Raw genomic sequence first — 15,162 nt, forward strand, 5'->3', positions numbered from 1 at the left:
GTGAACTTTTCTATGCATATTTATCAACTACTTCTTAAATTCATATGAAAATGCAAAGAACTTGGAATAGCCACAACTGTAGAAAAAAATTGAGTCTAATTTATGATACAGCTATAGTAATCAAGATAGTATGGTATTGACATAAAGATAGACAAATAGATCAATGGAAGAGAAAATTGATTACGGAAATTGACCTACACATATAAGGACAACTGATTTTCAACAAACATGCAAATGCTATTGAGTGAAGAATCCGTATGTGAATATCCATATGTAAGTAAATTAACTCAAGATGTAGCATAAACTTAAATGTATAACCTAAAACTATAAAAACTCTAGAAGAAAATATAGAAGACAATCTTTGTGACCTTGAATTAGACAAATATTTCTCAGATATGAAAGTAAAGGGGACATCCATAAAAGGACATGTGGATAAATTGATTTTGTCAAAATTTAAAACTTCTGCTCTTTGGAAGACACAATTAAAATAAATAAAAGACAAGCCACAAAAACAACCTCTGAGTGAAAAAGTCCAGACTAAAAGATGAGAACATATTTCATGATTCCATTTACAAAATTTTTATAAATTAAAATCTACAGCAGGGCTTGGCAAACTCTATCCCAGAGAGCCAAATCTGTGTGGCTACCTTATTTTGTAAATAAAATTTTATTAGAACATAGTATGTTTATTAATTTATGTACTTTCTATGGCTGCTTTTATGTTACAGTTGCAGAGTTGAGTAGCATATGCACTCCACAGCACAAAATATTTACTATAGAGAAATTGTTAGCTCTATAGAGATAAAACTTGTTGCTGGTTTTCTGAGTTTTTTGACAAAAAGCACATCAATGGTTACCTAGGAATGGAAGTGGGAAATGATATGGGAAGAAAAAATATTTAATTGGTTCTAGTTCTCAAAGACTAGTTCTTTGAATTAACTCAGGCAGACAAAAATAAACAGAAAGAAAATGCTGAGAGTACATATAGATATAATGCAGACACTGAGGATGAAAGAGAAAGCTGGAAACTCTGCCCGGGGTACCTGAATGGCAGGACTAGTCCCCAGCCCTGAACAGCTCCTGGGTGAAGGAGTCAGTGAATGGATTGTAGGACTGCTCACCCTCACACAGACCTCTAGGATCCTAGCTACAGGAGAACCCACATGATATGATTTGGCTCTGTGTCCCCACCCAAATCTCATGTTGAATTTTGATGCCAGGTGTTGGAGGTGGGGCCTGGTGGAAGGTGATTGGATCATGGGGGTGGTTTCTAATGGTTTAGCACCATTCTCCTTGTGCTGCCTGATAATAGAGTTCTCATAAGATCTCATTGTTTACAAGTGTGTAGCTCCTCCCTCCTTTCTCTCCCTCTCTGCCATGTGAAGAAGGTGCTTGCTTCCCCTTCAGCCTTCAGCCATGATTGTAAGTTTCCTGAGGCCTCCCCAGCCATGCTTTCCATACGGCTTGTGAAACTTGAGTCAATTAAACCTATTTTCTTTATAAGTTAGCCAGTCTTTAGAGCAATGTGAGAATAGACTAATACACCATATCTCCCATGAATGTTTGAGATGGCAGGGGAATCTGCCTGGTAAATAGGCAGAGACAGGGCTTTAGCCAATGGGGAGCCAAGACTCATCTGTCTGCAGGCCCTCTTGCTTGCCAGCTCCTCCCAGAGCCCCTGACTTGCCATTCAGAAAGAACATGTGCACAGTGCAGTCTCCTCTTCTTAGTCTGGGTGCTTTGCTCTACTTCTGCACATTCCTGGCAGCCTGAGAGTACTTTAGGTCTCCTAACTCACCTGGAACCCAAGCTTAAGGGTATGGAGGATGGGACCAGCAGCCAGTCCAGACACCCCAAGGCTGTGGCATGGAACTCAGGAGTGCTGAGCTGAGATATGTGGCTAACACACAAGCAACGGAGGAGCCCACACTCTCAGAGCACTGAGAGGGGGGAGGTGCATGGGTTTGTAGGCCAGCATGGGGGAAGGGTGTGCCTCCTTCTGCTTTCCAGCGTGTAGCCTATCTCCCCGTGGAGGCCTCTGCCCAAGGGAGCCCCATAGCCTTGAACAACTAACAAAAGAAATGCAGTTGCAGTGCCAGTGATTGGAGGGGACTTCTCAGAGGCCCATGAGTGGACCTGGTGAGGGGATCACCTCTCTCTCCCGCACATCACAGAATATTGTTGTAAATGTGAGGAAATACAAAGGAGCTGCCAGCTAAGATCCTCTCTGCCAGCCATTACTCTTAAATGTCATCTACTGGATCACAGCCTGAACTAGAACACCAAAAATACTTTGCTAATATACCCCTCTGTGAAACCAAGGGCAATAATTCAACAAAAATAAAGACCCTGTACATAGCCTTGGCCCTCTGAAAACATCTAGAAACAAAGTCAACTGATTAGTTCCACTTACACCACAATTAAAGGAGCAGCCTCCCAGATGAGAAAGAATCAGTGCAAGAACTCTGGCAATTCAAAAGACCAGAATGTGTCCTTACCTCCAAACAAGTCCGCTAGCTCCCCAACAGTGATTCTTAACCAATTTGAAATGACTGAAATCACAAAGAATGTATCATCTGAATGGTAAGGAAGCTCACTGAAATTCAAGAGAAATTTCAAAGTCAATCTAAGGAATCCAGTAAAATGATTTGAGGGCTGAAAGATGAAATAATTATTTTAAGAAAGAACTAAATCTCTAGAGCTAAAAATTCAATACAAGAATTTAATAATACAACCAGAAGTATTAATAGGAAACTAGAACAAGCTGAGAAAATAACCTCAGACCTCAAAGACTAGTTCTTTGAATTAACTCAGGCAGACAAAAATAAACAAAAAAAGAATTTTTAAAGATGAGCAAAACCTCTGAGAAATATAGGATCATGTAAAGATACCAAATATATCACTTATTGGCATTTCTGAGAAAAAAAGAAAGAGTATAAGCAAGTTGAAAAATGTATTTGGGGATATAGTCCACAAAAATTTCCCCAATCTCACTAGAGGATGACATGGAAATTCAAAACATACAGAGAACCTCAGCCAGATAATATACAAGACAACTATCCCCAAGATGTGTACTCCTCAGATTGATGCAGGTCAGTGCAAAAGAAAAAAAAAATTATAAAGGCAACAAGAGAGAAGGGTCAGGTCATGTACAGAGGGAAACCCATCAGGCTAGCAGTGGACCTTTCAGCAGAAAACCTCACAGGCTGGAAGAGATTGGGGGCCTATTTTAAGCATCCTTAAATAAAAGAAATTTTGATCAAAGATTTCAGATCCTGCAAAACTAAGCTTTATAAGTGAAGGAGAAATAAAAATATATCAAAATTTAAATGTAAGACATCAATCTAGAAAAATCCTAGAGGAAGACTTAGAAAATATCCTTTTTTACAGTGACCACAGAAAAGAATTTTTGGCTACATCCCAAAAAGCAATTGCAACAAGGAAATAGTAACAAGTGGAATCTAATTAAACTAAAGAGTTCAACAGAGTAAGAGGACAACCTACAGAATGGTAGAAAAGATTTGCAAGCTATGCATCCAGCAAAGGTGAAATATCCAGAATCTATAATAAATGTGATGCAACAATAAAAAATAAATGACCTCATTAAAAATGGCCAAGAACATGAACAGACACTTTTCAAAAAAAAGACATACAGGTGGCCAACAAACATGAAAAAATGTTCAACATCACTAAACATTAGAGAAATGAAAATCCAAACCACAATGAGATGCTATCTCACACCAGTCAGAATGGATATTATTAAAAAGTCAAGAAACAACAGATGCTGGTAAAGTTGCAGAGAAAAGCGAATGTTTATACACTACTGGTACAAATGTAAATTAGTTCAGTCACTGTGGAAAGCAGTTTGGCGATTTTTCAAAGAACTTAAAATAGAAGTACCATTTCACTCAGCAATCCTATTATTGGGGATATACCCAAAGGAATGTAAATCATTCCCCTGTAAAGACACATGCATGCATATGTTCATCACAGCACCATTCACAATAGCAAAGACATGGAATCAACCGAAATGTCCATCAATGTTAGTCTGGATAAAGAAAATATGCTAGGTGAGAGGTTGATAGGTGCAGGAAACCACTATGGCACTATGTAATGAACATGCACGTCCTGCGCATGTACCCCAGAATTTAAATAAAAATAAAAATTAAAAAGAAAAAAAGTGTAATGCATGTACACTATGGAATACTATGCAGCCATAAAAAAGAATGTGATCACATTCTTTGCAGCAACATGGATAGAGCTGGAGGCCATGATCCTAAGCCACCTGATGGAGGAACAGAAAACCAAATACTGCATGTTCTCACTTATAAGGGGGAGTGTAGCAGAATACATATGGACACAAGGAAGAAAAAAACAGTCACCAGGGCCTACTTAAGGGTGGAGGGTGGGAGGAGGGTAAAGACTGAAAAGCTACCTATCAGGTACTATGCTTACTACCTGGATGCTAAATAATCTGTACACTAAACCCCTGTCACATGCAATTTACCTATGTAACAAATATGGGTAACAAAACTGCACATGTACTGCTGAACCTAAAATAAAAGCTAAGAAAAAGAAAGAATAATAAAAAGTACAGTTCTTAGGTTACATGATTATGTGACACTGCCCAATTTATATTTTGATATATTTTATCCATATTTATAGTTAAATGTTATCAGCTCATAACCTAAAATACTGAAAAGAAACTGAGTTTTTCGTATACATTTTAGTTATTGGAAAATTTTCCGATATGTTTGGTACAATTTAGTTAATGGAACCTAACTTTTTAAATATAAAGGTTATAAAATCTAGACACAGATCAAATTTTTCTGACAAAAATTATTATCCAAATTGCGGTTTCCTGTAAGTGTAGAATACACATTTATTCTACACTTTAGATATTTATTATGAAGATATTTAAAATATGTTATTAATAAATTTAATACTGATTACATGTTGAAATCATAAATTTTATGCATGCACTGAAACAAAATGTATTAAGTTTGTTCTATATGTTTTCACTATTTTTAATGTGGCTGCTAGAAAACTTAAAATTACGTGTGTGGCTTGTAATATATTTCTATTGGATAGTCCCTAGGTCATGGAAACGAACGAGTAATCTAATTTCTAAAACCTGCTTTGGGGTTTCCTACAGAAACTCACCATACATTAGACTACTTTTACCTGAAGTTTCAGGGAAAAATAACAGTGAAACCATATGAATTCTTACAGAGTGAGGCAACATGAGAACATTGCAGAGGCAACCTAGAAGGGCAAACATAATCAATTTCCAAACATGGATTATGCCTCACGGGACCCTATTTAATAACCTCTATGTCTTACATACCCATGCTGAAATTTTATGGAGTCAAGACAAATGGTGGGAGGTTGGGAAACGGTTATCTGACAGAGATGAGGAATATTGGAGTTTTGGGTAGGGGTCTGAGAAGAGAGGGGCAGGCCAAGAAGATATAAACATGGCACCCAGAAGACAGCATCCCAGGCTGAAGAAGTAGTTGTGAAAAAGGTTCAGCAAATTGTCAACTGACAGGTCACTCATACTGCTCATGTCGTAAGAAAGTCCTGAAGGGTGGCAAGATGCAGAACCTGAAGATCTTAAGATCTTCCCTGATGTGCCTGTGTGCAAAACCAGGGTTAATTTATTAGATCATCTACTCTAAATCTCTTGTGAGCTGCTGAATGTGGCAGTCCTGACTGCTGGGAATAAGGACCAATGGGGTATATTAATGACTCCCTGCTTAAGAAATGCCAACAAGCCCCCAGAAACTGTGTTGTGAGGTTGTACCTTACAGTGAAATTGACCTTACTACTTGTATTATAGAATAGGGCACATAAATTCCCTCAATATACCATATCTCAAAAAGGTGTGTGCATAAATGTGCTGTCCAAGATAAGAACTCTTCACTTTTTTCCAACATAAACAAGCTTTTCAATTATTAAATGTCTAATTGTTGTTGAACTGTCAAGTGACACATAGAGCAAAACAGCAGAATGATCTTAAAAATATAACAGTAGTAAGCTTCATTGTTCCTATGCCTTTCTTAAGATTTAGAAATAAGACTAAGTCAAAGGTAAATGCCCATTAATGAAATAGGAATAACAAAAGGAAATGTTACATATCTGTTGATAGTACTTTCATCATTGTATCTGATTGAATTAGCTAAATGTTAAAAAATAAATGTATCAGCAATGATTTAATGGACAATATAATAAGCAATAATACAATATTTGGTTCTGGAATAATATTCGCTTTCTATACAAGTAATACTAAAATGATTATGCTTCCATTTAATTCTATGTTCCATAGACTGATTCTCACACACTTAATTTTTTTCTTTTTCTACATGCCAGAATTGAACATTTTACATAACATTAAAAAGAGATAAAATTGGAGAAATAAGGTAAAATTAATATTGTAGATTTTATATAAAATTTTGGATTTGGTACCTCACTAACTGAAATTACCAGGTAATGAAATGTGAGCATTCCTCCCAGAGCAGGGCTGCAACCTCTATGGCTTATCCCTGACCTCCATTATTTGAAAAAATACACTTAGCCCTGCGTTCTAAAGTTGGATTTAAAAAAAAAAAAAAAAAAAAGACATTGATGCATGAATGTGTGGTGAAATTTTTAAAAATATGCAATGACTCTTTTAAATATACTCTCTCTGCTAGAAAGAAGAAGAAAGAGAGAGTATGAGAGAGAGGATATGCCAAAAATTGGTTTTTTTTTTTTTTTTTCCCTGTGAGTTGTCCATGCCAGAGCAGAGTCTTAGCAATGTTTTCTATGACAATGCCTTAGCTGGTTTCCATTTTTAAAGCCCTACTATGCCTCTGAAGCAAGGCTAACTGCTTCATCTGTAGGAATATTTGTATTACCTCTTTCCTACCTCCTGAGTATCTGTGGTAAATAAGCTTTTGACAAAGTTTTTAAACATTATCATTTTCTTAGTTATAATTACATAAAATTCAGTCACTACTACCAAACAAGGGAGTGCGGGGAATATCATTAAAAGAAAAAAATGTCAAAGGCAAATTCTCTTTCCAACCAGTGTGTTTCTTTAAACACAGGCTGCATTGAGTAGTCCTTACTTTTAGCCATGGATATTTTCATACTGCTAGGGGACTTTCTCTCTAAAGTCATATTTTCTTCCCCATTCTAAAATGCCTAGTCACAATCATGTGAACCCCTTGTACTAGAAAAATAATAACCCACCCTGCCTGAACAAACACTGTGGGATTTTTACATAATGATAGGCTTTTAGAATAAACTGTTATCTTGGGACTCTACAGACAGGTTTTGTTTTGTTCATACAGTATTGCTTTGATTATTAAATTTGATGAATATTTTACAAAACCAGGTAATTTAATATGAAAATCTACATTTCTAGTTTCTCCCCCAAAACTGAAAAATCACATAATCACAAATCAGAATTTCTACCTGGTAATCATCGACTAGAGCTGAGAAGGCGCCTCCTCTTTATATGACTCTTAAGTTTGTCTGTCCTCTTTCATGAAGTAGCTCTATTCTTGACCTGACTCCTATAAGCTTTGTTTTTGGAATCTCTGGTCAGAATCTCCAGAATAATGAGGAATTAGGCACCATGTGCATATTACCTTCCTTAACTTGTGACCCACTGAAAAATAAAATCCAGAAACAAAGTATCAAAAGATGAGCATCAACTGTAATATAAAAATGATTAGACTGTGGCTTTAAATCTGTGCCCAAATGTGTTTTCATATGTTCCCATCTGTAAGCCTAGACCATAAGATATCTCACTCAAGGTGTGAAGAACAGACTCACACAAGATCCTTGCCTCATACTGATCACAAGCACAGAGGAGAGAAATGAAAGTTAATCTCACAGGTTTTTATTTTATTTTTAGATTACCTCTATCCAAGAAAAGAAACCTTGATAATGAATATCATACTTTGTCAACCACCAATTAGCAATTTATTCCTTACCTGAACAGTGGGAATGGTGTAAACAGAGGTCTTGTAAAGAAAGCTCACCACATGGAAGGCCAGGAGAATGAATTCTTTCCTCGAATTACATTTCCTAGTAAAGCAATAAATTGGGATCTGAATCTTCATAAAGAAACGCTAAAATGGGGTAGTAAATAAAATAAACTTAAAAGGGTAATGGTAGCTAATTGAAAAGGTAGTGGCAGAGACATCTGGTTGCTTAGCAAATATCCTTTTTCCAATTATCTAACACTTTTTTTTTTTTTTTTTTTTTTTTTTTTTTTTTTTTTTTTTTTTTTTGTTGAGACGAAGTCTCGCTCTGTCGCCCAGGCTGGAGTGCAGTGGCGTGATTTCGGCTCACTGCAAGCTCCGCCTCCCGGGTTCACGCCATTCTCCTGCCTCAGCCTCCCGAGCAACTGGGACTACAGGCACCTGCCACCGGGCCCGGCTAATTTTTTGTATCTTTTAGTAGAGACGGGGTTTCACCGTGTTAGCCAGGATGGTCTCGATCTCCTGACCTCGTGATCCACCCGTCTCGGCCTCCCAAAGTGCTGGGATTACAGGCTTGAGCCACCACACCCGGCCACAATTAATATAATTTTTATTTTAGCTGAGCACATTGCCACACAAGTAAAGAAACAACTTCTGTTTCAACTAGGTGTGGTCATGTGAGTAAGTCTGGTCACTGAGGTACAGGTGGATAAGTGATAGAGAACTTCCAAGAAGTCTTCCTGCAAAGATGGAGGCATACCCTTTGTCTTGGTCCATTGGTGCTGCTACAAAGGAATACCTGGGCCTGGGAATCTATAAAGAAAAGAGATTTATGTGGCTCATGGTTCTGTAGGCTGTACAATAAGCAAGACACCAGCATCTGCCTCTGGTGAAGGCCTCAGGCTGCTTCCATTCATGGCAGAAGGGGAAGGGAAGCCAGTGTGGGCAGACATACATGGTGAGAGAAAAGGCAAGAGAGAATGGAGGAGGGCACCCATCTCTTTATAATCACCTGTTCACGAAGGAACTAATAGAATGAGAACTCACTCATTACTGTGAGGACAGCACCAATGACCCAGACACCTCCCATTAAGACCCACCTTCAACACTGGAGATCAAATGAAATTTGGGGGAGTTAGATATCCAAGGTATAGCACCCTTTTACAATCCTTGTTTAATTTTCTGTTACTTGAAACACAGATGCAATGACTGAAGCTTTAACAGTCTTTTGGGACCATGATGGCAATGCAGTGTGTTAGAAAGAATCCCAGGCTCCCAGTGCCCATAAAACCATCAGTCCAGTGCTATAATAATCTACAGAATTATTTCACATTAGGGAGAAATGTACATGTATATTATTTAAGTCATTCTTGCTTAAGATTCTATTTTGTAAAGCTGAACTTAAACCTAATTTATAAGAGTTCAGTATGAAACAAATTATTCCAAAGAGATAAATCATAAATTGGCATGATAAAGAAGCTCTACATAATTTCTTTGTGTAGCCTACAAATTATTGGAGCACTTAGAGTGTTTGTTTAAAAAATAAATATTCAGTTACATAGTTAATATCATGGAACAACATTTACATCCCACAGAAAGCATATTATATACTCTTATTAACCTCCCTGTCTGCAAACTTTTTGCCCTGTTCTGCCTTCTTCCCCCATTCTGTTCTCTGCAAAGTCTAAAGCAATTCTATAACAAGAATTCTAGTCATATCACTCTCTTGCTTAAAACATGTTAATAACAATTCTATGTCTCAGGTAAGGGAAAAATTATTTACTATGCCATACAATCCCCTTTATAATGTGATCCTCAATGACCTCTTTGTCCTCATCCTGTACCCCTCCTTATCTCGTCTTATGCTATATGTGCCATGCTGTCTCTTAACAATGTGTATTTATACTTGCTTTTCCCTCCATCTGAAGTACTTTCCACTTTAACACTTCTGTTTCAGAGGCTTTCTATTCACTCCATAAATTCCATTTCCTTTTCCTTATAAATATTTCACAGGCTCCCTTGCATGAGGATAGAATCGTGTAAGTAGTCTGGATAAAAAATTGTGGTCAAAATGATGTACAAAGCCTTCAGAGTTAGGTGAAAACATATTGTTCCATCTGCCAAGCTTACTCTCCCTCATTTGTACATCTGGACTAAAAGGCATCTGAGATGATGAAGCCAAGATGATGGACCTTGAAGGAACCAAGACTCTTGAAAGGGTAGTTACCCTGAAGAGCCATCATTCTGCATCATAATGTAGCATGAGAAAGAAGTACACCTTTAGGGTTCTGGTCCACTTTATTTATACCACAGCACAGCCTAACCTAACCTGAGTAATGAAATATGCCTAATATTTCTAATGCTTCAGTATTTAAATTCAGCATCTCTTCCTCATGGAAGCTTTCCCTGACATACCTCCAACTTCTCAGTTCATGTTATATCTCACACCTGAATGTTTCTGAAGACTTCTGTGTATTTCTATGTCACATTATTACAATTTTTGATTTACTTATTAGTCTAATTCCACAGGATTATAAATTTCTTCAGAACAGAGCCAGTTGTTGACTTCAGTATCCATAGCATCTAGTATTTTGCTAGTTTTCAGTAATTATTGAATGGAGATGAATGAGATAAAAAACTTTTTTCTTTTTTCTGTTTTTCTTTTTTGAGACAGAGTCTCGCTCTGTCTGCGAGACTGGAGTGCAGTGACACGATCTCGGCTCACTGCAACCTCCACCTCCCAGGTTCAAGTGATTCTCCTGCCTCAGCCTCCCGAGTAGCTGGGACTACAGACACACGCCACCACGCCTGGCTAATTTTTGTGTTTTTAGTAGAGACAGGGTTTCACCATGTTGATCATGCTGGTCTCAAACTCCTGACCTCATGATCTGCCCACCTCAGCCTCCCAAAGTGCTAGGATTACAGGCGTGAGCCACTGTACCTGGCCAGAATGTTTTTTAGAAACATTTTTGGAAACAATATATTACCTTATACAAACAACATAAAACAATACTGCTGACCATGAATTATATTATTAATACAAAAGATTGAAAAACAATTACTTTATGATGAAGTGATTTTTAAAATATCACATTTCAAGCATATGGGACTTGAAGTTCAGGTTAAATGTTTGCAGAAAGAAGGCACAAGATCTTATGAAAACTGGTGTTGTTTGGTTGTTAAAAGGAGCAGACTCTGACAGGAAATTTAGCCTGCAGAATAATCGCTAAAGAATGTCCTTGGGGTTGACAATGATGGAAGGAATGGGAGGGGAGTAGGACCGGGCAGAGGGAGGAATCAAGCTAAGAGGCAGGCTCAATGGCAGCTTTTGCTCACTCCATGGTGCTTCACAAATGTCCTGAGTTGGGTATAAAGGTGGACAAACCTTCAAAGTCATCCATTAATCAGTCATTGGATATAGGCTTTCCAAGGAAAGGAATTGGCCTTGGGCAAATAGTTTCCCACAGATGAAGCAATCCCTAAAGTGGCTGACAGCTGTAGGCTCTCTGCTGGCAGCACTTTCAGAAACTGGATAAGGGAGTTTAGGGTTGCAATACCATAGTTCCTACTACAGTGGTCCTTTTCTCTCAGTTCCACACATGTACCATTGCTCTGGCACCACAATACTTTTGCACATGTTTCAGTTTTGTTCTATTTGACATCTGAGGTGTAAAGATAATAAGGGATTAATACTGTATGACAAAGAACAGCATACTTTGCAGCACACATATAAAAGAAAATATTTAATTCAATTGTCTACAGTTTTAATAAAACTAGTAAATAAAATGAAGTATGCAAAGCAACCATATAATGAAATTATCTTAGAGACTTACGGAAAAGATAGATTATTTTTGTTTTTGTTTTTTGATTTTTGTTTTTCTATACTAGTCAAGTAAAGGAACATAGATAGGAAATGAACATTATATCTTTGGCTGTTTCTGTATCTCCATGCTTCCCCTTCCCTCACAATTTCTGAATAAGAACTTGTAAAACAGTAAGTATTTATCAATGCAGATTGAGTAAATAAGAAAAAACTGTAAGACTAAAAAGGAGAAAGTTTAATAATTAATGAGTAAAGGTATGTAATGGGAAGGAAAAAATCAAGAGAAAGAGAGCAATATTTTGCTGATCTCAATATTGACCATCCAAACAACAAAGACTATGCACTATTCTGGGTCAAAAGATGTGTATTTCTGAAGGTGATTGCAAAAAGTTGATGTTGAAATGCAGGAATCAAAATAAATAAACACTGGACCCAGAAAATGTTACTGTTGGAAATAATTCATGCTATACCTGTTGAAGGAGTCTCCAAGAACGACTATTTGTTATCCCTAAGATTTTGCAAGTTTTTCAGCAAAACAACTTTTATGTTTTAATTTAGAGGGTTTTCTTTACTGTGCATTGGATGCAGATGTGATTTCAAGATCCCTTAAAATATTTGAGCACCAATATTTTCCATGAAAGCTCTATGAATTGGGGATTTGCCTGTTAAAATTAAAAAGCCCACTCTAATAGAACATCTATTCTACTGGGGATAATCAGACAATAAATAAGATAAATCAGTAAAAAATAATAACTGCAATGAAGAAAACTAAAACAGAAGGGAAACTGGGAAGGTGGGGCAGAATATTCAATAGGTTTCACAGAACATCTGTGAGAATGTGACATTTGAATAAAGACCTAATGCAGATGAGGGAGAAAGTCATGTAGATACTTGGGGAAAGAGAAAATGGCAAGTGTCTGCTGGATCCAAAGTACATTAGGGAAACCAGTACAAATAAAATGCCAGAGCACCTGGAAATGCAGTAGATAAGATCAGAGAGGTAAAGGATGGCTAGAGAGTATACTGTATTATAAGGTTGTCAGAAAAATGTAAGCAATTTGGCTTTTATACTAAGTGAAATGAATAGATTTTGAAAAAAATAAACCCAGAGTAATAAAAGAAATACTGAAATCATGAAATAGGAACAGAAGGTTATTTAAAAAGTAAAATTCAGAGACAAGAAAATAATTACTGAAAATTTAAAATATGAATGAAATAATAAAAACTACATGAAAAAGGAAACCATCAACAGAGTAAAGAGACAACTTACAGAATGGAAGAAGATATTTACACCTGATAAGGGGTTAATATTCAAAATTTTTTTTTAAAAAACTCAATAGCAAAAACATAAGTAATTTGATTTAAAAATGGGCAAAGAACCAGCGTAGACATTTCTCAAAGGAAGAAATACAAAAGACTAACAGGTATATGAAAAAATGCTCAACATCGCTGATCATCAGGCAATTGCAATTAAAACCATAATACCTGTTATAATGGCTCTTATCAAAAGACAAAGTGTTAGCAAGAATGTAGAGAAAAGGGAAGCTTTGTATACTGTTGGTAGGAATGTAAATTAATACAGCCATTTTGGTGAACAGTACAGGGGTTCCTAAAAAAACAAACAAAAATAGAATTACCATATGATCCAGCAATCCTACTTGTGGGTATGTACCCCAAAGATTTGAAATCAGTATGTTGAAGAGATGTCTGAACTGTCACATTAATTGCAATACTATTTACGATAGCCAAGATATGGAATTAACCTAAGTATACAAGAAACATACATAGTAAAATACTATTCGGTTATTAAAGAAAAAAGAACAAAATCCTTTCATTTGTGAAAACATGAACAATATGAGTCCAAAAGTTGAACTCATAGAGGCAGAAAGTAAAATGTGGTCACCAGGGGCTTGGGGAAGCAGGGGAATGAGGATGCATGGGTCAAGGGATACAAGATTTCAGGTAGGAAAGAAAAACTTCAAGAGATCTTTTGTACATCTTTTGATGACTGTAGTTAAAAACAATGTATTGTATATACAAAAACTGTTGAGAGATTTTAATTACATATGCTGATTAGCTGGATTTAGCCATTCTACCATGTGTACTTATTTCAAAACAACTTGTTGCATACCATAAATATATATGATTTTGTCGTTAAAAAGTAATAATTATACAAATAAATGCAATTTTAAAAGTAGAACTTAAATCTGATCAATTTGAAGACATCTCCCTGAATGTAGAACTACAAAGCAAAGAGATGTAATATTGGAAAGAAAAGATAAACAAACATCATTCCAGAGTCTATTACCTATGTGAAACAAACCAGTTAATAAAAAAGCACAAGAATTGAAGGACATGTCTTCAAATCGAAATGACCTACAGATTGCCCAGCGTAAGAAATAAAAATATATACACACTCACGTGTGTGTATATATGTCTTTATATATATATATATGTCTACACATACACACACATAAATATATCCATATATATAGAACCAAAGGACAAAATGAAAACTAGTTAGGTGATACACAAAGGATCAGGCAATGGAATAGCATTAGGTGTCTTAGCAGCATATCTTGGAGCTAGAAAACAATGGAACATGTGTATTAGTGAGCACAAACTGATTTCTGTAACATGCAATTTTCAAATCCCAGTGGCTCAACAAATGATTTTTAATTATTGCGCATGACTCAGACCTATCTGTGATAGTACTTGAGGAGCCTAGGTCTTCTCATATAGTACTTCTGCTGTCACCTATGGCCTTAGAGTTCACTAATCACAATTAGGCTGCAATTTAACGAAAGAGGGCAATTTCTGTGGAGGTTTTAAGGACCAGAGCTGGAAATTGCATACATCACTAGAGCTCAGGCAGGTGTTCCCTACTAGTAAGGAAGGTCAATAGAAAAATGAAGCAGTATATGTTTTGCCATACAACAAAGTGTATATATTTGCCATATAATATCTTCACAACTCTAGGGAAATACGATTTCCAACCTGGGAACTAGAAACTGTAAATCAAGTCTGAAGGTAACGAGTTCAGCTATGCCAAATCTCAAACTTACCCTCCTTCTGAATTTCTCAGTAAACTTATGAAAATAATCTAGCAATGAGAAAACTCATCAAGATATAAAAATCAGAGTATTCAAGAAAGAAGAATGCAATAAGCCCTAGACTCATAGGGAAGGGAGATCTCAAGAAGACAGTGGTATGTGAGGTTTAGCGAGCAACTAGTAAATACAGGAGGACAGGCAGTTTAGGGAGGGATATATCTGAATAAGAAAATGAAACTGAAGATTGGTAAAAAGTATTTAAACTTATTGATGGAAGGTATTTTATTCCTATGGGCAAAATGTTTGGGTC

This window comes from Theropithecus gelada, chromosome 5 (genome assembly GCF_003255815.1).
Source record: "Theropithecus gelada isolate Dixy chromosome 5, Tgel_1.0, whole genome shotgun sequence".
Taxonomy (NCBI): Eukaryota; Metazoa; Chordata; class Mammalia; order Primates; family Cercopithecidae; genus Theropithecus; species Theropithecus gelada.